This window comes from Pongo abelii, chromosome 1 (genome assembly GCF_028885655.2).
Source record: "Pongo abelii isolate AG06213 chromosome 1, NHGRI_mPonAbe1-v2.0_pri, whole genome shotgun sequence".
NCBI classification, from domain to species: Eukaryota; Metazoa; Chordata; class Mammalia; order Primates; family Hominidae; genus Pongo; species Pongo abelii.
The window spans coordinates 2,627,013-2,654,378 of record NC_071985.2 but is presented as its reverse complement, the minus strand read 5'-3'; the positions used below and the strand labels follow the sequence as shown (position 1 = coordinate 2,654,378).

General features: G+C 39.5%; 1 protein-coding gene and 1 long non-coding RNA gene across 3 annotated transcripts in view; both read right to left on the bottom strand.

Moving 5' to 3' along the window:
- Window positions 1–27,366, bottom strand: part of SMYD3 (SET and MYND domain containing 3) — a 749,014-nt gene that overhangs the window by 658,307 nt on the left and 63,341 nt on the right. The gene's annotated exons all lie outside the window — the stretch shown is intronic.
- On the bottom strand, window positions 1,168–27,366 carry LOC129058169 (uncharacterized). The gene is made up of 3 exons (XR_008523118.2): window positions 22,097–27,366; window positions 4,914–5,631; window positions 1,168–4,520 (listed from the first exon to the last, which is right to left on the bottom strand). It is a non-coding gene; the product is annotated as an uncharacterized LOC129058169 (long non-coding RNA).

Genomic DNA, 27,366 nt, shown 5'->3' with positions numbered 1-27,366 from the left:
TCTCCTGGTGCGCCGTTTTTTAAGCCCGTCGGAAAAGCGCAGTATTCGGGTGGAAGTGACCCGATTTTCCAGGTGCCGTCTGTCACCCCTTTCTTTGACTAGGAAAGGGAACTCCCTGACCCCTTGCGCTTCCTGAGTGAGGCAATGCCTCGCCCTTCTTCGGCTCGCGTGCCTGCGCGCACACCCACTGACCTGCGCCCACTGTCTGGCACTCCCTAGTGAGATGAACCTGGTACCTCAGATGGAAATGCAGAAATCACCCTGGGAGCTGTAGACCGCAGCTGTTCCTATTCGGCCATCTTGGCTCAACATTCTGTTTTTTTTGTTTGTTTTGTTGTTTTTTTTTTTTGAGATGGAGTCTTGCTCTGTCGCCCAGACCAGAGTGCAGTGGCATGCTATCGGCTCACAGCAACCTCTGCCTCCTGGGTTCAAGTGATTCTCCTGCCTCAGCCTCTGAGTAGCTGGAATTACAGGCACATACCACCAGGCCCGGCTAATTTTTGTATTTTTAGTAGAGACGATGTTTCACCATGTTGGCCAGGCTGGTCTTGAACTCCTGACCTCAGGTGATCCACCCGCCTTGGCCTCCCAAAGTCCTGGGATTACAGGAGTGAGCCACCGTGCCCGGCTGGAGCCAGGTTTTTGACATCCACATTGGGTAAATCCTGGTGAGCAGAACAGAACCCATCACAAAATACTGCCTTAATTTAAAGCTATTCCAGCTTAGGTCTGTTTCATATTACTGTAATGAAGAAAATAGCCAAAAGATGATAATAAAACTAACAAACCCCTGGAACTGTTAATACAGATACACCGTCAACAATTTTTCTACAAAAACTGCCATGTCAGCTTAAGTGATCTTTTCTTCTCTGAACTGTGATAGCATTTACCTTCTCTAGGCTTAGGACCCACAGCTGCAAAGGGAAAGGCAAGTGGTATGGGCTCACCCCCCACTTCTAATATAACAGCAATAATAATAGGTAAAATGTGTATCGTACTTACCATGTCCCAGACTGTTTTTAAACGCTTTAACTACTCCATTATTTTGAATCCTCACAACAGTCCCACTATTAGTCCATGCACTAACAAGGAAATTGACCCAGAGTTGAGGTAAATAGTTCCAGGTCATAAAGCTAGTTCATAGAACTAGATCTAGAACCCTGGCCTCCAGCACTAAAAATTAAATAAATAAATAAATAATCTTTGCTCACTTCTTTTTTTAAAGACCAGTGAACTATGCTCAGCCCAGGCTAGACTCGAACTATTGGGCTCAAGTGATCCTCCTGCCTCAGCCTCCCAAGTGGCCAGGACTACAGGCACACACCATCATGCCCGGCTCTCATCATTTTTTCACCCTTTTGGTTCAGTTTAAGATTTCATTTAGAGAAAAAAGGTTTATACCATTTAAAATAAAAACATTGAGCACCACTAGTCCATATAGTTTTATTTATCTATTGCTACTCAAACTCTGATATCATTTTTATGGTGTTCTGGCTGACTGTTTAATTCTGTTAGTTAACTTTCCGTATGTTATGTCTTGAACTGCATACATGTACGTATAAACGCCCACACGTAAGTACACTAGACTGGAAGTTCTTAGAGAACTTATCTTCTTTGTATTAGGCTGGTGCAAAAGGAACTGTGGGTTTGCCATTGAAAGTAATTAATATCTCCTATGTTGCATATAGTACAATGCACTCATATATAAATTTTTTGAGAAATAAACTTGATTTAACTGTTCAAATAAATTTTTATCCTGGGGAAAATAATTTTAAACTATGCTACTGATAATAGTAAACAATCCTTAAGAATATCATATGAGACAGCAGTTCTGCCCAACCCACTCCCAATTTCTTATCCATGTGGCGTCACTAATCAATTTATAGGTTGGAACAAGAAAAAAGTTTTACATTACAGAACTAATAAAGCATACTTTCCCTGCAGAGGGACCACTACTGTGACTTATAGGTTCTAATTAAGTTTTTTCTTTGAAGTTTAGTATTCAGATCTGCATTCTTACTTGATTAGTATTCACCACCATTATTTTTATGCAGATTACATGAAAAATGAACCCTATGTGCCAGAATAACTTGCAAGAAATTACTATTCATCAGCATGAATCAACAAGCCACAATAAGAACAGTGTCCACTGGGAAAAGTAAAAACAAAACAAACAAACAAAAAAAAACCTTTTACTAAGGTCATATAAAATGAAAGTAAAGGGGGAAAATAAAGAATTCATTTTTGCATTGAAAATCATACAAATGTTTTCAGCAGAAAATTACTATGACTATTATTGGAGCTCAGAAAATGATATCCCAAAGTCTGGTGCTTTCATATGCTGGGCACTTTTGAATTTTAAAAAAAACAGAAGACCTTAGAAGCTGCCTCAGAACCAAGGACTCTGTAACCTTCTCCTGTATCTCTCTAACTCCCAAAGCACAGAGAGGGGCTCTCTCTGGAATTTCCTTATCAGACTAAGGAAACTTTTTCCTTAAGAAATGCAATTCTCTTAAACTTCCTCCCTAGAAATCTCATTAAATTACCAGGAAAGATTAACCTGAGAAGAAAAGAATCTATAATAAGTCACCGCCAGGACCAGACAGACTTTTCGCCTATTCTTCAGAGGGCAGCTTTGAGACATTACCCGAGAGACTTTAACTGCATAATAAGACAACCTCTGTTCACCCTACAGTTCCTCCCTCAACTTCCAATAACTTGTGGGCCCCATTCAGTTTCCAAAGAGAACCATTTACAAACTACTGTCTACTCCTTGGATCCATTAAACTCTCCTAAAAGTCACTATCCCCCAAAATTGCCTACATCCCATCTCCCTGACCCCTAGAAAGAGGGTGCCATTTAAGCTGTGGCTATCTGGCCTTTCTGTTACAGCCCAACGGGTTCTTCTTACCCACTGCCCAGAAAAGCCAATACATGGAGAACAGTAGGGGTGTTGCAGCAGAGAAAGAGTTTAATTACTGCAAGGCAGCTGAGCAGAAGGAGGGGAGGTATCTCTCAAACCCACCTCCTGGAGAGCTTGGAGCCCAGGGTTTTTAAGGATAATTTGGCAAGCTGAGGGCTAGGGAATGTATGCTACTGATTGGTTGGAGATGAAATCACTGGAGGGTTGGAACTGTCTTCACGTGCTGAGTCAGTTTCTAGGTGGGGGTCACAGGATGAGTTCAGTCAGTTCCTTGGTATGAGTCATGGTCCAGATGGCATCAGTCAGTTTACCAGAATGCAAAGGTCTGAAAATATCTCAAAAACCAATCTTAGGGTTTACAATGGTGATGTTATCTCAAATCTTGTGACCTCCAGCAGTAACCAAGCTAGGTAATAATGGCTGGTTATCTCTTCTTCACTGTGCTTATTGCTTAGCAGAATTCAGGCCCTTATCATAATTCTAATCTTGTTATCTTTCATTAGTTTTACAAAGGCAGTTTCAGTTCCCAAGCAAGGATGGGACCAGTTTCAGGAAGGGACTATTATCATCCTTGCTTTAAAGTTAAACTGTAAACTAAACTCCTTTTTAGTTAGCTTGACCTACACCCAGGAATGAGCAGACAGTTAGCTTGTGAGGTCAGAAGCAAGATAAAGTCAGCTGTGTTGGATTTCTCTAACCATCATAACCTTTGCAAAGTGGTTTCGGTTCTCTGAGTCTCATATATTGTGTGGCTCCTGTGCTTATGCACATTAATACATTTATATGCCTTTTCCCCTGTTAATCAGTCTAACGTCAGGTCATTTCAGCACATTCAAATTTCAGAGGCAGAGGGGGAGAAAAAATTATCTTCACCCCTATACTCTCTAAGACCAAAAACCGACAGACGTTCTGCCACATGCTACAAGAGGGATAAACCGACAGATATTACATGGTTCCACTTATATGAAACATGAAGAGAAAGTAAAGATTCCCTTGTCCCCCTCTGCCACAGGGGGAGTGGCTCGCTTCTTCAGCGCCCTGCTGCTCAAACCTCTAGGGGGAGCACACAGATGGGCACGTTGTGGAGCTCGGACCCCATGGCAGTGTCTAGAGGTGTATGTTTACAGCTCCTGAAGCCCCAGTGGGCATGTGTTACAAAGTGCTCTTTTAATCTAGCCGTCTGTAGGCAGCTTGTGTTAGTCAGCTCAATTAGACCCCCTTCCTTATCACAAGGACAAAGGGATTTCTGTATCCTGGGGTTTCTTGCCTTGGTGTACTGGAAGAATCAGATCACATGTGGGCTTGGAGAATAAGTGCAAGGTTTTATTGAGTAAAGTAGCTCTCAGCAGATGGGGGAGCCACAAGGGAGATGGTTTTCTCCTGGAGTCGGGCGCTCGGTGACCCGGGCTCTCCTCCAACCGTCCCAGCCAAACACTGCGTCGTTCTGCTGGTCGATGGCCTCCCAGCGTGCTGGCATCTATTGGTGTGTTCTTCTGCCTGTGTGCTCCCCTCTGTCAGGCCTCTGAGCCCAAGCTAAGCCATCATATCCCCTGTGACCTGCATGTATACATCCAGATGGCCTGAAGCAAATGAAGAACTACAAAAGAAGTGAAAATAGCCAGTTCCTGCCTTAACTGATGACATTCCATCATTGTGAATTGTTCCTGCCCCACCCTAACTGATCAATTGACTTTGTGACAATACGCCCTCCCTGCCCTTGCGATAAGGGACTTTGTGATATTCCTCCACCCTTGAGAATGTAATATCCTCCCCACACTTGAGAATGTACTTTGTAAGATTCACCCCCAACTAGCAAAAATTGCTCCTAACTCCACCACCTATCCCTATAAGAACTATAGATAAGTTCCTATAGGGATAAACCTGTAAGATAAACCTATAAGAACTAATGATAATCCCACCATCCTTTGCTGACTCTCTTTTCAGACTCAGCCCGCCTGCACCTAGGTGATTAAAAAGCTTTATTGCTCACACAAAGGCTGTTTGGTGGTCTCTTCACATGGACACGTGTGACGCCCTCCACGTCCTCCCGATGTCCAGCCACTTGTCTTCTTCCACCAATGTGTTCCTCTCACCCTCCAGCTGCTTCTGTCTGTACCTTGCTAGGGTCTCAGGTTTTTATAGGCCCAGGATGGGGGCGCAGTAGACCAGGATGGTCTTGGAAAATTCAACATTTGGGCGAAAAGGCAGAAGCGCTTGTCCTCACCTAGGTCCGTGGGGGTAGCGCCCTAGCCAGGGACCATGCCCTCCTCTACCCAGCACCTCCCTTACCCCCTTCCTCATCATTTAAAGGGACCACACTCTTCCCTTCCCAGCACTCCTGTATCACAGTCAGTGGTGGCACTGGATTCTCATAGGACTACTAACCCTATTGTGAACTGCACATGGCAGGGATCTAAGTTGCATGCTCCTTATGAGAATCTAATGCCTGATGACTGGAATTATCATCTAGTTTCATCTAGAAACCATCCGCCCCCCTCACTCTACATCCCTGGAAAAACTATCTTCCACAAAACCAGTCCCTGGTGCCAAAAAGGTTGGGGACCACTGTTTTAAGCTAAAAAGTCCGTCATGACTTGAGCTGTGGCTCATGCCTGTAATCCCAGAATTTCAGGAGGCCGAGGCAGGGGGATCACGAGGTCAGGAGATCAAGACTTCTCCATCCTGGCTAACACGGTGAAACCCCGTCCCTACTAAAAATATAAAAATTAGCCGGGTGTGGTCGCACATGCCTGTAGTCCCAGCTACTCAGGAGGGTGAGGCAGAAGAATCACTTGAACTCAGGAGATGGAGGTTGCAGTGAGCTGAGATTGTGCCACTGCACCCCAGCATGGGCAACAGAGCAAGACTCTGTCTCAAAAAAAAAAAAGTCTGTCATGACTTGATACAGCATCAATAAGAAGCTAATACATAAACAACTCGATGAGAAGTTTAGAAGATGAAGTTGAACTGAAAGTACAGCAAAAAGAAAACTGACTCCATCATGCAAGAGACTGCTCCTACAGCTTGGGGTTGGAAGTAAATAAAATAATTAAAGGCACAGTGACTTCACAGCATGCAATAAACATGTATTAAGCACCTACTTCCTAAAGCCCACTGCAGTCAACGATAATTCAGTCAAGCTGAAATCATCATCATCCAAGTTTCATTTGTAAATAATTTAACAGTTTGGAGAGAATATGTGAAGAACAATAGTTTTATTTCCAAGAATTCATGACCTTATCTAGAGAAAGTTTTATGAATGGACAGAGAAGACAGTCGTATATTTGGCATGATTTCCTATGCAGGTGAAAGATTCAGCTGCCCAAAAATATCTGATCTTTGGCTTGTTCTAATATAGTAAATGCCCACTAACAAAAACCTTTCAAGATAAATCTTCAAAAAAGTATTAAAATGGAAATGTTAACAAGAAAGGTACTGCCCACTAAAATTATAGCATAGGTTAGGGAAGAGAAATTGCCATGGAGCAGGGCAAAAAATCATTAGCTGGAAAGATAACCAACCCAGTTTAGAGGGATTAATGCAGTAACTGATGAACTTCACCATTTTCTTTGTCTGGGTTCTGAAGTATGACTATTTTTATAAGACAGATCTTTCTAGGCAGTCCAGTTACTATATGTCAACACATAGCCTTGCAAAAGTACAATATCCTATAAAGAAATAAACTCTAAACTCCTCAAATAGCTATTCTTCTCCGATGTTTACACTGTATATTTTTATCTGATAGGTAAGGGTCAACACTGTTTGCATCATTAACTGGCAAGGAATAACTGAAATTACTAATTACATTTAGCATGTCTCATATCAATGAAACAACAGATGTTTAAGGAAAAAGCTTCTTTAATATCTACTAACATTATATTATGTTTCACTGTATTACACAAAACTACCAATAAGGCTAAAGCAGGTATACCACTTTTATTTACCTTACAACAAAGAATAAATAGCTTGACAAGATCCTTTTAAAAAAAAAATAAAGTGCCATTACTAATTCTGTAAACCAGTAAAAGTTACCAAAAGAATTTTAATAAAAAGATCTCAAGACCCCCATTGTATTTTTTAAAATATTAAAGGCAGTAAAAGGTAACAAAATAAAATAGAAAAGGTGACCTTCAAATCCACGAAAGAAATAAGGAAAAAAACAAGATGACCTTAAAATGAAAATTCTAATGTCATTTCATTATTTTATTGTAAGTCACAGAGCCCCCGGGTCTATATTAAAGGCAATATTAATGAGACTTAAAATACTAAAAAAAGAAAAAACAGAAAAAGACTAAAAACCATCTACAATAATTTAGACGTATTTGAAAATAATACAAGGCAATTAAAAACAGTAAAATAGAAGAGATGATTAAGTCTAAAAGGAGCTCAGAAAGGCCTACAGCTGAGCTGCTGCTCAGGGAGAGGGAAGCTGATCACAAAGTCCCAAACATCAAGTGCAATGTGAGGAGCAAAACACACCCGAAAGCTGGGGAACTGAATCTGAGTCAGAAAGCCCCTGAACCAAGAGCGCCAAGAGCAGAAGATGGACGTGCCAGCTCAAAAGGGAGAGAGCAAATTCACCTTTCCTCTGCCTTTTTGGTCTATTCATGCCCTCAATAGACTGATGAGGGTGATCTTTACCAGTTTGCAGATTCAAATGCTCATCTCTTCCCGGACCACTCTCACAGATAACAACCAGAAGTAATATTATACCAGCTATCTAGACATCCCTTAGCCCAGTTAACCATCACAAGTAAGGAATGGTGACATGGAATACCGGAGACAGAATAGCATGACACTGTGAAGGCCCTTTCATGATAAGCCACAGATCAAAGAATACTAGGGCAAAGATTTTTGCATAGGAAAATGACATAATCTCTCTACTACATATTTAACCTGATTAAAATGGACTTTTGCACAGACAACTAAGGAAGAGGGCTTGTTAGGACCTTGTTTAGAATAAATAGATAAATATATATATTATAGTTGGATAGGACTTTAAACATTGCCTGATCCCATTCCTTCATTTATCAGACTCAGAAAGTATAATCTCGGGGTCAGCTGGAAAATTAGTGACAAAGGCTACAATGTTTGCCTTTTTTTTTTAAATTTATTTTTTTGAGACAGAGTCTCATTCTGTCACTCAGGCTGGAGTGCAGTGGCGTGATCTCAGCTCACTGCAACTTCCGCCTCCTGGGTTCAAGGGATTCTCCCGCCTCAGCCTCCTGAGCAGCTGGGACTACCAGCGCCTACCACGCCCAGCTAATTTTTGCATTTTTAGTAGAGATGGGGTTTCGCCACGTTAGCCAGACTGGTCTCGAACTCTTGACCTCAAGCGATCCGCTCACCTGAGCCTCCCAAAGCACTGGGATTACAGGCGTGAGCCACTGCACCTGGTTTACAATGTTTTCAAACAATGAACTCATAAGTACTCTTATATTTATTATAATTTTTTTTAAAAAATAGCTCTATCTCCCAGAATTTCTACAACCACCTCCTTAATGAACTGAAGTCTTTCTTTCTTCCTGGCCACAAATATTTACTGAACCCCTACTATGTGCCAGGCAGTATTCTAGAGGATAATAACAAAATTAATTCTCTGGTTGGATCTAAAATTCAAAAGAAGAAAAAAAACAATAAACAAATAAACACATACATCACACAGTGGTAAGTGTTAGGAAGAAAAATGGAGTCAGATGGCCCGGTGCGGTGGCTCAGGCATGTAATCCCAATCACTTTGGGAGGCCAAGGCAGGCGGATCACGAGGTCAGGAGTTCGAGACCAGTCTGACCAACATGGTGAAACCCTGTCTCTTCTAAAAATACAAAAATTAGCCGGGTGTGGTGGCGCATGCCTATAATCCCAGCTACTCAGGAGGCTGAGGCAGGAGAATCACTTGAACCCAGGAAGCGGAGGTTGCAGTGAGCCGAGATCGTGCCACTGCACTCCAGCCTGGGCAATAGAGTGAGACTCCAACTCAAAAAAAAAAAAAAAAGAAAAAGAAAAAGAAAAGAAAAAGAGTCAGAAGGAAAACAAGTGCAGAACAGAAGGTATTATAAGTACACAGACAGTAGCCACAGAATGTTTTCTCATAAGATGCTCTGCATGAACCAGGAGCAGTGGCTTGTGCCTGTAATCCCACCTCCTAGAGGGGATGAGGTGGTGGGATCACTTGAGTCCAGGAGTTCAAGACAAGCCTGGGAAGCATAACAAAACCCTACCTCTAAGAAAATGTTTTAAAGTAGTCAGATGTGGAGACGCACACCTGTAGCCCCAGATACCCAGGAGCCTGAGGCAGGAAGATTGCTTGAGGCCAGGAGTTTAAAACTAAGCTGGGCAATATATTTTATCTCAAAAAAAAAAAAAAAAAAAGATAGCCTGCACTATAAGAAATCCAGTAGAAAAGTGGTCCCCAAAGACTAGACAATAAATGAGAAAATAGGGAACAGGTAAGCAGCCTGTTTAAAAGAAGGAGGGAGAAGAAAATGAGGTTGAAGTCAAAGTTTCAGAACAAGTAGAATCTTATAGACCACTGTAGAAACTTTGCCACAGAAGTTTCCCCCAGAAACAATGGAAACCAGGAGACAATGGAACATATTTGAAGTGATGAAAGACAAAACAAAAACAAAAAGTCAAGCCAGAATTCTGTATCTAGCAGAAAAATCATTAAAAATAAAGGCAAAACAAAAATTCCAGACAAATGCAAGAAGAATTGGGTACCAGCAGACCTAAAGCTAGAAATTTTTAAGGAAGTTCTTCAGGTTAAAAAGAAAGGATACCAGCTGGAAACAGATAAATACAAAGAAATGAAGAGTGCTAGAAATGTTGTAACAATGTACTGTGGGGTTTATAACACGTACAAGTAAAATGCATGAGAAAATAGCACAGAAAATAGGAGGGGAGAATAGAAGTAAACTATTGTAAGGTTCTTACATTATATATTAAATTTATATTATTTTACAGTAGATTATGATGAGTTAGAGATAGATGTTTTAAACCAAAAGCAACAACAAACAAACAAGTATAGCTAACAAGTCAACGAAGAGATAAAATGGAATATTAATAAATACTCAAAGGAAGACAGAAAAAGAGAGGACAAAAACAACAAAAATAAATTTAAAAAAAAATAAGTAAACTTACTAAAACATGGCAAGAAAAATGCCTACCAAGCAACATATTTAAGCTGGTCTGTGTTAGTGCATCTGTTGGGAATAAAGCTGAAAACCAACATCTTTACTAATTGATATAAATGTCTGCCTGAAGTTTTTACAGATGATTTACTGTAATATGGTCATTCTACATTGCTTTCCTTTCCATCTGTCATAAAATAGCTGTGTATGATTTTCAAAATCAAAAAATTAACTAATTAGCCAACTAGTTTACTGATAATATCTTCTCACTCAAATAAGTTTTTGAACTACTAGACATCACCAAATAAAAATAGCAGTTGAGGATTTGTAAAAAGAAAATTAAGTCAAATAGTTATTTGCAAAATCATTTTATCATCTTTGGTTCATGGAACCATTATGTTTATCTTATATATGCTACAGCTTTTTTTATCAACATGCAAAAAGTTGTCACATCAACATACCTACTTGCAAAAATGTAATTATACTTTATATAATTTCTTATATACTTTATATACTGATAATAATAATCAAGTACTAAATATGGTAGAATTCATATTGGCGGAGATAAATGGAGCAAAATAATATCGCTTACTTTGTAAAAATAAATAATTATCTTATTGATGTTGCCATTTATCCTACTTGATTATATTTAATCAGCAAAAAACCCAGGCTTAATGTAAAACTGGTCACAGCAAGACTAGGTCAGATCTCTTTCCAAAGTGCCAGTCCAGACTTCTGAGTGACCATGGGCAAAGCACATGCGGTGAGTGGTAGAGGAACCCCAAAACTTTTTCAACACACACCAAAAACTGCAAAATTACCCCCCATCCACGTATGGTTCCATTCAGAAACGACCACAGCTCTCCTGGTACTGGAGATATGACACTAACCTAGACAACAAAGACCACAGAGTACATCCATCTCCTCAGTTGGGTCTGTAACCGGAGTATCTTCTACATCTCCACAGCACAGATCCTTGGAACACCACTGTAACATAAGCTCAGCACTCACCATTCTCTTACATGCCTAAGGCTTTCTACGGTAAGCCATAGCCACTCTCTGCCTGAGAGTGTTCACTGGCTGGGAGCTTGCTGAGACAGGCCAGAAACCAGAGCTGGACAAGAGTGGATGAATAAATACTCCCGCTTCTTTGCCCTCAGGTAAGATAACTATGAGGTAGATTCCATGTAGCTTCACAAAAGTACCCAATGGGATTGAGCTTCAGTTGCCAACAGTGGCAGCCTGTTCATTAGCATACCCTGTAGTGGCTTCATTCTGTCTTACTTACTCAGCTCTTTACAGGTGCTTCCTGGGATCACCTCCCTAATAAACTACTTGCACTCAAATCCTTGATTACTTTAATGGCATCCTTCAGAATGATGCCATTTCGTCCAAGAACAAGGGATGCCTTTAGTTTTGATCAGTTCTACTTTCGGGCCTTTCAGGAGTGCTTTAAAGTTTTCTTCCTGTAAGTTTTGTACATTTTTAAAGTTTAATTGCTGAGTATTTTATCTTTTTTTCTTGCTATTGTAAATGGGGTTTTCTCTTCGATTATATCTTCTTTTTTTTTTTTTTTAAGACTAGTCAAGCGCAGTAGTAACAAGTGGAGAAAGACTAGAACAAGGAGTTTAATCTATAACTGACTGAACAGTCAATTGAGATAACTCAGTTGGACCTTTGGACCAGCCTTCCTTATACCTTCTAACTCGTTATTGTTTACATTTATGAAGGCTTTTGATTTTTGCATGTTAATTTTATCATACCTATTACCCTATTGAGTTATTTTACTGAGTTGGGTTTTTTTAATGACTTTATTGAGAAATCATTTACATGCCATAAAATTCACTCATTTTAAATGTACTATTCAATGGGTTGAAGTATATTTAGACAGCTGTACAGCCAACACCACAATGTAATCTTAGAACAGTTTCATCACCCCAAAAAGAAACCTTTAGGCCCATTAGGAGTTACTCCCTATCCCCACCCCATCTCCACCTCCCAGCCCTACGCAGCCACTAATCTACTTTCTGTCTGTATAGATTTGCCTATTGTGGATATTTTACATAACTGGAATCATATGACATGCGGTCTTTTACGTCAGGCTTCTTTCACTTAGCATTACGTTTTCTGAGGTTCATTGAGTAAGGTTTTATCATTGACTTACTAGGGTTTTTTTTAAGTAAAATGTCATATGAGCTGCAGACAGAAATCATTTTCCAATTACAATGCCTCCAACTGTTTCCTCCCGTCAAGTGCTTTTGTTAATACTGCCAGTACAATGGTCCCAACCTTTGTGGGAATATTGTTAGTTTTTCCTATTAAAGCAAAATGCTGATTATTTGATACTTTAACTCTGAGAGGAAAATCATATGTTTCTATATATGTCACCACCATATTATGTTAACTAGAAGCCATTATTTGTTCATCTACAACAGGATAAAATAATGTCTGCCCTCTCTACTTTTCAGAAATCCTAAAAAGAAAATATACATAAAATATTTTATAAACAATAAAACTCTGTATAAATTTGAGAACCTATTTATTATACCATAAAAATAATTTTAGAAACCACTGAACTCCTTTGAAAGTGTGTATTTTTAACTACTACCAAGGAGAGAGAGGTTAGTAGACAAGAAGCAAGGCGACTAGATCATTCAGCCATCCAGGTATGTAAACAAAGAAGGAAAGAAGCTAGCTACAGAAAGCAAATGTCATATTGGAACACATTGAGTTTTCTAAGTTCCTCTGACCTATTTCTGGTCACAGAACTATCACCAAACTTAAAGATCTAAAACACTTCTAATATTAAACATTAAAATAAATGTGCGCATACATACATTTAAGAAAGATTAAGCAGGCCAGGTGTCATGGCTCATGCCTGTATTTGCAACACTTTGGGAGGCCAAGGTGGGAGGATCACTTGAGCCCAGGAGTTCAAGACTAGCCTGGGCAACATAGGGAGACTCTATCTCTACAAAAATTTTAAAAATCAGCCAGGCATGCCTATAGTCCCAGCTGCTCAGGAAGCTGAGGTGGGAGGATCGCTTGAGCCCAGGAGGTTGAGGCTGCGATGAGCCATGACTGTGTCACTGCACTCCAGCGTAAGCAATACAGTGAGATCTTGTCTCAAGAGAAAAAAAAAAAAAAGTAAAGCAGAAGAAGAATTTAGAATTTAGAGGTATATTTAAAAGGTTAAAAGATTCTTAAATCCTTAACTTATTACAGACGAATTCCAAATACAGACATGAAAATGGGGGATATCTACATGACTGAAAGTAACTGAAAATATCTGCTTATCTACTCAATGAAATGTTCAAATATAAAAAAATTTTAGACCTCTTGACAATGTAGGAATTGACAGCCAGTACCACTATTAGTGCTTATTTGTTAAAGTAAGAGGGAAGGAAGGTAGTTCAGTTAGCTCTTGTAAACACCCTTGGATTGATTTGTTCAATCCTAGAAAAAACTGGTCTATGCAATAGTATTTTTCACATTTTTAGAGTTCCTTTAACCTACTGTGTAAAGTATGTAGTGGGAAGGAAGTCAAACTAGTTACTTAATATTTATCTTTAAGTTGAATTCAAATTAGTCTCAGAGTTAACTAACCAGTATAAGAGTTAGGGTGTTTTTCAGTTGCAAATAATAAAAAAACAGATTTGCATTAAAAAAAAAGAAAGCCCAGACAGTGGGCAGGTTTCAGAGTTGGTTAGAAATAATAATGACAACAGTAACAACAGCAAATACTATGTGCCAGGTACTGCTCTCTCCATTTTGTGTGTATTAATCTATTTAATCCTTGCCACAACTTTCTGAGAGTTGTTATCCCCATTTTACAGATAAGAAAATTATCTAAAGGTACAGAGAGCATCTATTACTACATTTGCCCAGGGTGCTACAGTTAGTAAGTAGCAGAGCTGGCATTCAAACCCATGCAATCTAGACCAGAGCCCATGCTCTTAACTGCTGATTCAAACCCATACAATCTAGACCACAGCCCATGCTCTTAACTGCTGATTCAAACCCGTGCAATCTAGACCAGAGCCCGTGCCCTTAACTGCCAACGCTCTGCTGCCTCTTGATGGCTTCTGGGGCTGCGACTCCTTTCTCTCCAATTCCCTCTGCTCTGCCCTCTTCCAGAGCTAGCTTGCAGCTCAGTCTGGCTCCCCCTCAGGAATATTATAGATGCCAATGGGTCCTAGAACTACCCTGTACTCATATAAAAGGGGAGAGCACAAGCATTCCTTCCTACCAAACAAAAGTTCTGAGTCTCGCTTTAATAGGACAGATCAGGTATTGTTCCCACCACAGAACCAACCACTGTAGATAGGGAATAAGGTTGCCCAGAGTTATCTATGCCAATGGGAACCCACCACAGGTTCAGTAATAAGTGAAGTCTACCCCACCAAACCTGCAAAACTGCTATGTAATGAGCTGGATTGGAAAGAATGTTGAGTAGAAGCCACACTGTCCACTGCAACCAGTGATACTCTTGCATGATACGACTCTAAGAAAGGGAATCAAGATATAACCTTATGGTATAATTTACTAAAATTCATCAAATGTAAGATGCTATCGATTGTAAGACATGCCATTATTAAAGATACCATTAAAAACAGTATAGTATTGCCAAGTATCATCTTAAGAGGCCTTCAACTGTAGGACGCATCCTAATTTCAGTTATGTCAAAAATGTAGGAGGAAATGTTCATCTTAAAATAAAAAAAAATATATGAAGTGTCATCAGCTGGAGTTGTAAAAATCCATAACTGCTTTCCCACATATATCTACAAAAGTCTAGGCTATAACTCCATACGCAGGCTGAGAAATGAAACAGCAATCAACCCTGCTGTGTTCCCAGAACTTAAGATGAATGATATTAACTAAAAGAGTCGTCAGAGGCCTCACTCCTCAACCCCTCAATCAAACACCACATTAGACAAGGAATATCCACCATATGCCAGGCACGGTGTCTGGGTCCTATAAGGGGAAATGTCTTAACTCCTGCCCTCAAGGATATGACTGACAAGTACTAAATAATTATACAAGAAACGGAATGAAGTAATGCTGTTAAATGGATATCAGTAAAATACAGGGGTTCAGAAAAAGGAAAGATTAATATAGACTAACTGGAACAGAGACAGTTCCAGCATCAAGATAACATCAGAGCTGTCTGGGCATCTGTAAGAAATGAGGATCTATTTAAGAGAGGAAGTCATGAAGCAAGAGTAAATAACTGGGAGGTGTTTCAGATCATAGTAGTAGAAATCAAGTATTTGAGTTGAACTAGAGCAAAGGCTGTATGTGGCAGAGTGGACTAAAAAGCTAGAAATATAGTTTGGAGCCAGCACATTTGGTAGGCAAGAAGAGACACTGAACATTCTTGGGCAGAGAAACGACATTATCAGAGAAGTTGGAGAAGAATCCCTAACGAGTTGTTTGCAGACACTGGGCTTACGGGGCTTGTGGAACATCTAGGGAGTTTTCACTGAAACTGCCCAGAAGCCACCCAGATATAAGTATGGAATCCACAGAAAGATCTAAGCTAAGAGTTTTTATCTGGGGGTCATCAGGACTAGATGATAACTGAAGTTATGAAATAAATGACATTTTCTTAGGAGGATCTAACATGCCAGAAAAACAAAGGAGCCCAGAGAAATTACCTGAGGAACGTCAACATTAGTGGAATGAGCAGAAAAGAAGGAGCTTACATAGAAAGAAAAAGCAGCAGAAACTACACAACAAGAGGAAGGAAAACCAGGAACATGGGAAAAGAGCATGTAAGAAAAGAGAGAAGTTAATGCTGACCAGTTTCACAGCAAGATAGAATAAGAACTGAAACATAACCTCTGAGATTTAGATTATTGATGAGCTGGCTGAAAGCAGTACACATGGACTAGCAAGGATGGGGTAGTACACACAGGGAGGTCAGAAAAGGATGCTTAGAAAAGGTTGCTTTTGAGCTAAGAAGTTAACCAGATAAACAGGAAAAATCACCAAGTGTAAGGAAAGAAAAATAGTATCTACAAAGAATAGGCTGGATCCAATACAAAAATATGTATCCTAATCAAAAAAATAAATAAATAATAAACGCACACATAGGATTTTTACATTCCACAAGCATAACTAATTTGTTACCTCACACAAATCGATCTTTTGCTTTAATGACAATGCTAACTTTTTAAGAAAAAAACCCAATTAAAAAGCCGGCAAATACACAGCTCAGCAAAATTTGATGAAAAGGCATGCAAATAAGCCACACCTTTTGTATGACCTCTTGCTAAAAGGAGCAACTTTAGGCCAGGTGAGGTGGCTCACACCTGTAGTCCCAGCACTTTGGGAGGCCAAGGCGGGTGGATGGCTTGAAGCCAGGAGTTCGAGACCAGCCTGGCCAACATGGCGAAACCCTATCTCTACTAAAAATACAAAAATCAGCCAGGCATGGTGGTGTGCACCTATATTCCCAGCTACTCGAGGGAGGCTGAGGCAGTAGAATCCCTTGAACCCGGGAGGCAGAAGTTGCAGTGAACTGAGATGCCACCAATGCACTCCAGCCTGGGCAACACAGTGACATCCCATCTCAAAAAACAAATAAATAAATAAAAGGAGCAACTTTACATATATCTGCGATATAAATTACTCTCCATTTCTGCAACAATCTGTTTAACTCTAGGCTACAAGTTCAATCTCAAATTTCATTTTGACTCAATTCTTTTCTTAAAAAGGATTCCATATTTTATAATAGAAAGAGCCATGAAAAAACTTAAAAGTTTATTTATTTTAGGAATTGGGAAAATCATTCCATTCCTAAAATCTGACATATCTGACTATATTCTGGAAAAAAGTATATAGTCTGGCAGCTCAATAGACATGTATTTTTAAAAAATCTCACTGAATAATTGCAGATAAGACAAACAAGAGTAATCTAACAATTATGCCAAACTTAGATTGGACTATATGTGTGAAAGTACTACCTCTCTAGCACTTTCTCCAAGGAAACTATCAGAACCATTTATTTTCAACTGCATAATAGCAGAACTATCAGTTATGTGACATCCTATAAAAAGACAGACACAATTTCTAATTATATCCATTCTTTCATTTTAATTACTCTAGAGAGTGATTACATATTTAACTTGGCTATCTTTTAAAAATTAAGTTGCTTTAATGAAAGTATTTTAGATAGCTACACCACCATACATCAATTAGAAAGTTAATCATTCCACTTGTTCTCACAAAAACATTTTAAAGGAGGTGGAGAGGTGGTGTTTGGTGCTTTATAAAAAGTTAATTAGAGGGCACCCAGAAAGAGAGATCATCCAGGAAATAAAGTTTATCAAAAATCCAAAATATGTAATCTGCACAGTGTCAAGAAACAGCAGGAGATTCTCTTTAATGAGTTTACTCATGTTCACTTTAAAAGAAACTTTCAGTTCAGTATTTGAGGTTGAGTTTTAAATATACTGTAAGACTTCACTGTGTAACAGACCGTAAGACTCCACTCACTCGCTGGGTCTTGACTGCCTAACTGATGGCAGACTATTATCTAAATCATATTCCTACTCTAAAGGCAGCCTTCTATTTTACAGTGATCTTGCTGTATACTTCCCAGTTACACTCATCATTACAAAACATTCTGAAAGCTTTTTTTTATAAGTTTTCAGTGTTTGAATTATCATGATCACTCCCCCAAATTAATTACTAATATGATAAGAAATAAGCAAGGTTAAGTTGATACTTAATTTTTGGCCAAAACAGGTTCAATGGATCTATCCTAGATCAATAGATAAGCTTAAGAATGCATTTCTGGAAGTCCTAGCCAGAGCAATCAGGCAAGAGGAAGAAATAAAAGGCATCCAAATAGGAAAAGAAGTCAAATTCTCTCTCTTTGCAGACAATATGATTCTATACCTACAAAACCCTAAAGACTCTGCCAAAAGACTCCTGGAACTGATAAATGACTTCAGTAAAGTTTCAGGATACAAAATTGGTATATAAAAATCAGCAGCATTTCTATATCCCTATAATGTTCAAGCTGAGGGTCAAATTAAGATCACAATCTCACCTACAATAGACACACACACACCAATATCTAGGAATACATCTAATCAAAGAGGTAAAAAATCTCTACAAGGAAAACTACAAAACACTGCTGAAAGAAATCAGAGATGTCACAAACAAGTGGAAAAACATTCCATGCTCATGAATTGGAAGAATCAATATCACTAAAATGGCCACACTCGCGGTGGCTCACGCCTGTAATCCCAGCACTTTGGGAGGCCCAGGTGGGCGGATCACTTGAGGTCAGAAGTTTGAGACCAGCCTGGACAACATAGTAAAACCCCATGTCTACTAAAAATACAAAAATTAGCCAGGCGTGCTGGCACGCGCCTATAATCCCAGCTACTCAGGAGGCTGAGGCGGGAGAATTGCTAGAATTCAGGAGGCAGGGATGGCAGTGAGCCAAGATCGTGCCACTGTACTCCAGCCTGGGTGACAGAGCAAGGCTGGCTCCATCTCAAAAAAATAAATAAAATAAAATAAAATAGCCATACTGCCCAAAGCAATCTACAGATTCAACGCTATGCCTATCAAACTACCAACATCATTTTTCACAGAATTAGAAAAAATTATTCTAAAATATAGAACTCAAAAAGAGCCCAAAGGATTGCCCAAGCGATTCTAAGCAAAAGGAACAAAGCCAGAGGCATCACATTACCCGACTTCAAAATATACTATATGGCCAAACAGTAACCAAAACAGCATAGTACTGGTACAAAACCAAACACACCAATGGAGTACAGAGAACCCAGAAATAAGGCTGCACACCTACAGGCATCTGATCTTTAACAGTCACCAAAAATAAGCAATGGGGAAAGGACCCTCTAGTCAATAAATGGTGCTGGGATGGGCTACCTATATGCAGAAGAATAAAACTGGACCTCTACCTTTCATCATATACAGAAATTAAGTCAAGATGGATAAAATTTAAATATAAGACCACGTTCTATAAGAATCCTAGAAGAAAACCACTCTTCTAAAGGATTGGTTTAGGAAACACCATTCTGGACATCAGCTTTGGAAAAGAATGTGTGACTAAGTCCTCAAAAGCAATTGCAACAAAAACAAAAATTGACAAGTGAGACTTAATTAAAATAAAGAGCATCTGCACAGCAAAAGAAATTATCAACAGAGTAAACAGACAACATATAGAATGGCAGAAAATATCTACAAACTGTGAATTTGTCTATTTGTCATCTGATAAAGGTCTAATATCCAAAATCTATAATGAACTTAATTCAACAAGCAAAAAATAAATGACCTCAACAAAAAGTGGGCAAATATATGAACAGACACTTCTCAAATGAAGACACACAAGCGGCAGACAAACATGAAAAAATGTTCCACTTCACTAATCATCAGAGACATGCAAATCAAAACCACAATGAGATACCATCTCACACCTGTCAGAATGGCTTTTATTAAAAAGTCAAAAAAGAACAGATGCTGGCGAAGCTGCAGAGAAAAGGGAACATTTATCCACTGTTAGTGGGAATGTAACCTAGTTCGGCCACTGTGGAAAGCAGTTTGGAGATTTCTCAAAGAACTTGTAACAGAGCTACCATTTGACCCAGCAATGCCATTAGTAGGTATATATCCAAAAGAAAAGAAATTGTTCTACCAAAGAGACACATGCACGTATGTTTGTTGCAGCACTACTCACAATAGCAAAAAATATGGAACGAACCTAGGTGTACATCAACGGTGGATTGGATAAAGAAAACATGGGGTGTGTGTGGAATAGTATTCTGCTCCCCATGGAATACTTAGCCATAAAAAAAATAACAAAATCATGTCCTTTGCGGCAACATGGAAACAGCTGGAGGCTATTCTCCTAAGTAAATTAATGCAAAAAAAAAAAAAAAACCAAATAACATGTAATTCACACTTATAAGTGGGAGCTAAACACTGGTACCCCTGGACATAAAGATGGCAACAACAGACACTGGTGACTATTAAAGGGGGGAGGAAAGGAGGAGGCAAGGATTGAAAAATCATTGGGTACTATGCTCACTACGTGGGTGACAGGATCATCCCTATTTCAAATCTCAGCATTACACAATATGCCCATGCCATAAACTTGCACGTGTATTCCTTGAATCTAAAATAAAAGTTGAAATTATTTTTTTAAAAAGAATGTGTTTGTGATTATCTGAAATTATTGCAAAATGTGTGTATATACATTTTTTTCCAAAGAGGTTTCACGGATTTCATAAGTTAACTGTTTTATTCTATGAAGAGACCACGGAATAAACAAAACAAAGCAGCAAAATGTTAAGTGAAAACTTTATATTCAGACTCCGAAGCTTCTTTGGTAAGGGAAGTGTATTAAGCAAAGAGGTATTCTGAGTAACTGTAATACTAGATAAGGAACAGTCAGGACAAAGCCACTGCTTTTCTCTAAGTTAGGAAAATATCAGGAACTACTGAGAATTCCAAAACAGCTTGAATGAGGAAGGGGGAATAAGGGAAGAGTAATAGCGTTGAGACTCTAAATGATAGAAGAATTCCAAAGAGAAGATACAAGAATTCCAAGAATTCCAAGGAGAAGATACAAGGAAACCGGACAAAACATGCTAAATGAAGCTACATTAATTAGAATGTCCCACGTAGCATTTGAACTTCCCTCTGTTAGAGTTTTTGCTACATTTCCCTGAAAGTTTATCAAGGGCAGACACTGACCTTAATAATCTTTTTATCATGGGTTCCAGCACAGTACTTGTCACATAGTTGTTACTCAACATTTCCTGGGTCAATTATGAAAACATGGGTTGGTAATAGGTGGCAAATTTTTTTTTAATTATTAAACCAGAAGCTTTCAGTGGATAGTAGTTACATATTCAGATTTCCTTCACCTACTTGAGAGAGAAAATATAAAGGCTATGAAATGTTTCAGGAGAAAAACTATGAACCACTCTTTCTTATTTGAAAAAAAAAAACTATACAACAATAGAAGAAAGTTGAAAAATAACCTAATCTTCCTTCATGGAAACATGGACTTAAACAAAAAAAGAACCTAATTTTCCTAAAATGAACTAAAAGTTACAAATTTCAATATCCAATAATTGAAGGCAAGAACTTTGTTCTTATAGACTATCTCAGGCAGCAGTTTAAAAGGGGGGCTTACAATGTTTTCCCCTTTGATTTTAAAATAATTTTACACTTACATAAAAGTCACAATAATAGCACAGAGGATTCCCATCCACCCTTCACTCAGCTTCCCTTAATATTGACATCACCACAGTAATACATAGAAAGCATCTAGGTTCCTGCCTCCCTAGTCTCCTCCGATCTGTCATAATTCCTAAGTCTTTCCTTGTCTTTGACACTGATACTTTTGAAGAGTAATGATCAGTTATTTAGGCAGGTGTCTTGCCTAAATCATGTTCTTTTTCTGTTCCACAAGGTAAAGAATGTATTTAGATGTCCTGCTTCCTTAGTCTCCTCCAATCTGTGACCCAACACGCTCCCGCCCCCAAGGGCAGGTTTACTTCTATTACTTCTATTTTCCCCAGGTGTAAAGGGTTTTCACCAGAGCCCTAAAGGCAATGGTCATTGTTTTGTCCTTTCTCTGCTTTCATTCAGTAGAATGGAAAAGGACGATAGGGAAGAAGGGTCCTGCCAGAGTTTCTTTTTTTCTTCTTCTTTTTTTTTTTTTTTTTTTTTTTGAGACAGAGTTTTCACTCTCGTTGCCCAGGCTGAAGTGCAGTGGCATAATCTCGGCTCACTGCAACCTCCACCTCCCGGGTTCAAGCGACTCTCCTGCCTCAGCTTCCCAAGTAGCTGGGATTACAGGCACCCGGCAAATTTTTTGTATTTAGTAGAGACAGGGTTTCACCACGTTGGTCAGGCTAGTCTCAAACTCCTGACCTCGGGTGATCCACTCGCCTCAGCCTCCCACAGTGCTGGGATTACAGAGTTTCTTACTGTATCTGCAGCAACTGCCCTTCTCCTAGAGACAAAGAATGCTTTCTCAGGAATCTCACCTGTCTTTTTGGGAGCACCTGGTAGAGTTTTTGGAGAAAAAGCCTGCAGGTGGGTATGAACTCCCCTCATCCACAGTTCCCAGGGACTTCACACTTTCTTGCCAGCCCACACGCAGCATCCATCAATTTCGTTAACTATTCTAGCTGAATGCTTGCCAGTGTCCAGCTGTGGGTGCCCCAGCTAAGCAAGTGCTGATGTCTTTCCGTACATCTGTCTCTTCTTAGACATCAAGCTAGCCGGTTGCCCTATAACCTCAGCAATCTGATGGGTTAAAAAACAAAAGTCATGAACTTGCCATTGTCCAGATGTTTCTGTTTAGTCTTGCTTTTAAGATTAGAAGCCATGTTTTTTCTGTACACAATTTTGTTTTTATTAATGCCTGAATTTGTTTGCTAAAAGATAACACTATGAAAGAAATTTAAAGTTTATTGAAAAATCAACTTAAAAGCAGCATTCCAAATTCCATATTAAAATATTCTAATATAATTTTTAATCTTAAAACTTAGAGTTTTGACTGTTGATCAACGTCATTTTTTCCAGCTGTTGTTATATCAAGAAAACTCTCATTATTTCCATAACAATAAAATTCAAAACTGTAATGTAATAATGCATGTGGACATAAATTATACTGAGAATTCAACCTAAAAAAAACACATAACCCCTGACAATGATTTCTTAAAAGCATTTGCTTCAAGTTTGTCAGAATGCTGGGAGAATACCAATTACGTATTCACAGTCCTCATAATTTTGTTTTACAAAATATTTTCTCAAATCTCTTGGGAGATTACTATAGGGTTAAAAGTTGTTTTAAGATCAAAGATCAAATAGAGGGGAAAAAAACCCTGGAATTCTCTACTGCAGGTCATTGATCTTTCCCATCTGCTATGCAAAAAAGGAGATGCATGTTAAGTTTGAAAAAAGAAAATCTTTTTAACTAGGAATGACAGCATACTGACTCTGGCAAACGTTCAGAGGGAATTTTTATATACAAGATCCAACTCCCTTTTGCCAAAATATAAATGATGTCAACAATAGGAAAACAAAATCTAGTCAGTAGTCTCTTATTTATATATTTCCTCCTGCAAATATATCACATGATCAGATTTCCAATATAAAACACACATAATAAAATAAATTTTCAACCATCAAGAGCACAGGCTTGGGGTGAATGATAAGAAACAAGCACAGGCTTAGGGGTGAATGATAAGAGACAAGCGGAGTAAGACAATGAAAAACGACATCAACTCAGGACCAGAGGAACAACTTTCCTGGTACTCTTCCCTCCCTTGTATCCTCAAGGGATTGATTCCAGGACACCAACCCCCTCCCTGGCCCCCAGCATGGATACCAAAATCCATGGATGCTCAGGTCCCTTTTATAAAATGGCACAGTATTTGCATATAAACTATGTATATCCTCTTGTATACTTCATATCATCCCTAGAATACGTATAACAGTGGTCCCCAACCTTTTTAGCACCAGGGACCAGTTTCGTGGAAGACAACTTTTCCACAGATGCCGGGGCGGGGGGCGGAGCGGGGATGGTTTTGGGATGAAACCATCAGATCATCCAATCATCCGATCATCAGGCATTACTTTGATTCTCATACTGTGAGATCTAGTGTGCGACCTAGATCCCTCACATGCACAGTTCACAATAGGGTTCGCGCTCCTGTGAGAATCTAATGCTGCTGCTGATCTGACAGGAGACAGGGCTCAGGCAATAATGCTCGTTCACCCGCCACTGACTTCCTACTGTGCGGCCTGGTTCCTAACAGGCCATGGGAGTGGCACCGGTCCTCGGCCCCGGCTCTGGGGACCCCTGACTATGCTATGTAAATAGTTGTTATACTGTATTGGTTTTATTTGTATTATTTTTATTGCCACATTGTTATTTTCAGGGGTGGGTTGTCCACATTTTTTATTTTTTATTTTTTTTAAGAGACAAGGTCTTGCTATGTTGCCCAGGCTGACCCCAAACTCCTGGACTCAAGCAATCCTCCCATTTGAGCCTCCCTAGGAGCTGGGACTACAGGCAAACACCACCACACCCAGTCCAAATATTTTCAATCCAAGCCTGGCTGCATCCACAGATGTGAAAACCATGGATTCAAAGGACTCACTGTATAGTCCAACAATTCAAGTTTCCGTGGACTTTATGCAAAAGCCTAGAAGCCTTCTCATGTATCTTCACCGTGGAAACAATAAAAAATACTTCCCAGGAGGCAAATGACATGGCCCATTTTTTAGAACAGAAGCAGCGCATTTTGTCTCCTGAGATAAACGCTCATAGGCACACCAACAATTATCACCTTTGGTAACCCTCAAAGTATTTTAGCATGGGGCCTGTTTCTTTCCTTAGTGTGCCTTTAGCTTCTCTCTCCTCTCACAGTCACTGAATTCTACACTTAAAATGGGTGAGACTGACTCTTAAGAAAAAAAAGGTAGTTGTATATTCTCACACTAGAAGCATAATAAATGTGCTAGAAGTACTAAGTACTTTGGTAGGCAGGGGTGGGTGGATTACTTGAGCCCAGGAGTTGAAGACCAGCCTGTGCAACATGGCGAGACCACATCTCTACTAAAAATAGAAAAATTAGCTGGGAGTAGTGGTGTGCCCCTACAGTCCCAGCTACCAGGGAGGATGGGATGGAAGGATCACTTAAGCTTGGGAGGTCAAGGCTGCAGTGAGCCATGATCGCACCACTGCACTCCAGCCTGGGTAAAAGAGTGAGACCTTGTCTCAAAAAAAAGTGTTTTAGTTCTTTATAAGTTTGATGATATTTCTGTGATCAGAAATATGTCATAGGAACTTAACTCTTGTTTATATCCATTAGCCTATGGTAAAATTGGTTTCATTAGAAGTCATTTTGCTTAAAGTTGAAGTTTACAACAATCTATTGATGATGTTAAGTGAGGACTTACTCTACATGAGAAATAAAAATAAGAAGAACATAATCCCATCACCTAGAAAGACAACCACTATTAAACCAATATACACAAAAAACATATAGATATAGAAAATTTTACTTTTCAAGACCTCAGATGCCATTTTGGAATCTATTTTTACCACTCAATGTGATTATTTGCCCCATGTCACTAAATATCATTAAAAACTAACATTAGCAAAAGATACCTCCCAAAAATTGAGTACTTATCGTTTGCCAAGCACTACATTAGCACTTTGCAGAAGTTATTTCATCCTCACAAAAAGCCTGTGAGGAAGATATCGTCACACCCATTATACTGATATGCAAACTACCTATCAATATCTAATGATATTTAGGATCACACACTAAATAATCATGATAGTATTTTTTTTAAATTATGAAGTCAAATCTATAGAAGTCCTTTCAGGCAGAAACTAGTGATGTGAGAACTCTCTCTCCAAATCTATATCTACAAAAAAAAATTTGGTGTCATAAAAACTAAGTTAAAATAAATGTAGAAACATGTTGAAGATCTTTGATGTGACTAAAAAGGAAAGTCCCATTTTTGACTATTATATAGGAGTAGAAAAGGGTAATTAAAACAACCAGCAGCAGCACTGTGAGCTTTCACAGAAAGACACAAGTTCACAAAATCCCTTTCCTAATGACCAAGCTCCACGGATTGGGGCTTTGTCATCTGTGACCATCTTTCTGAATGTCCTGGCATACCCCATCTTTTGTATTTTCCTAAGAGGAAGAAATTCTTCCGTGAATGGAACAATAACCTCAGTGCCATGTGTGTAAGACTATATATGCCTACTGCTTGGTTGAAGGCCACTGGGAATTATACACACCTGTTAGTGGGGAGCAACATGGTCCTCCAATCTGGTCACATTACGTAGAAGTAAATGATAGGTGACCCTTAATCTCTGTTTTGTGCGTCTCCACTTGCCCTGCCATTTGTAAGTACACACACATTCTAGACACATGAAGAGGAGCTTTTTATCCAAGACTTTGAAGGAACCGACTAGGAGGTTTACAGGAAGTTCTCTAATGAGTAATAGTGGTAGGTAAAATTCACGCTGAGCCAGTTCTTTCTTGGTCGTCATTTGTGTACGTTTCCTTACCAAAGTACCAAAATATCTTTGTTTCAAGGTCATTTTACCTATGGAGTAAATGCGTAATTTGTAACAATGTTGCAAAATTTCTGGTTACAATGACTCCAAGTTATCTTATTTCATACTGAAAAGAACCCTGAAAGGAAAGTACCACCATTCACTATATAGAGGAGGCGAATTTAAAACCAGGAAGCTGATATTACCTATTACTGCCAGGTCACTCCTTTTCGGATTATCACTGGAGCAAATCTTCAAGAAATCAGAAAGCATTCTAGTGGCTCGACAAAGGCACTGAAACAAGGACAAAAAAATGCCTCACTGACATTTTAGGGGCTAATGCCCATATTTCTTTTTCTTTCTTTTTTTTTTTTTTCCTTGAGATGGAGTCTCACTCTGTCGTCCAGCCTGGAGTGCAGTGGCGCCACCTCAGCTCACTGCAACCTCCGCCTCCCGGGTTCAAGTGGTTCTCCTGCCTCAGCCCCCAAGTAACCGGGACTACAGGTACGTGCCAGCACGTCCAGCTAATTTTTGTGTTTTTAGTAGAGATGAGGTTTCACCACGTTGGCCAGGCTGGTCTGCAACACCTGGCCTCAAGTCATCCTCCCGCCTCGGGCCCCCAGGGTGCTGGGACTACAGGCGTGAACTTCCGCACCCCGCCTTCTTTCTCTTCACTATCTTTGATGTTCATGTATCTATTCATTCAGTCAACAAGCAAAAAATGCCCACCATGTGCAAGGCACTGTGGAACCACACATAATAGAGACACACTCTCAAGGCTTTTATAACTTAGCTGAGGAACCCAATTTATTCACCACCATGAACTATATCATATAGTAAGTGCTACAATGTGTAAGTGCTACAATGTGTAAGTGCTATGGGAGCACCATGGAGGCATTACTTGAGTCATACCATGAAGTACCTTTTCTTCAGGGAAGGAAGGGATGATGTGATAATCCATTAGAGGTATAGCACAGGCACAAAAACAATAAACCCTTATGGAAAAGTCTTCACTAAAAGACTATTGAGGCCAGGCATGGTGGCTCACGCCTGTAATCCCAGCACTTTGGGAGGCTGAGGCAGGCTGAGGTCAGGAGCTCAAGACCAGCCTGGCCCACCTGGTGAAACCCCGTCTCTACTAAAAATACAAAAATTAGCCCAGCGTGGTGATGCACACCTGTAATCCCAGCTACTGGGGAGGCTGAGGCAGGAGAATTGCTTGAA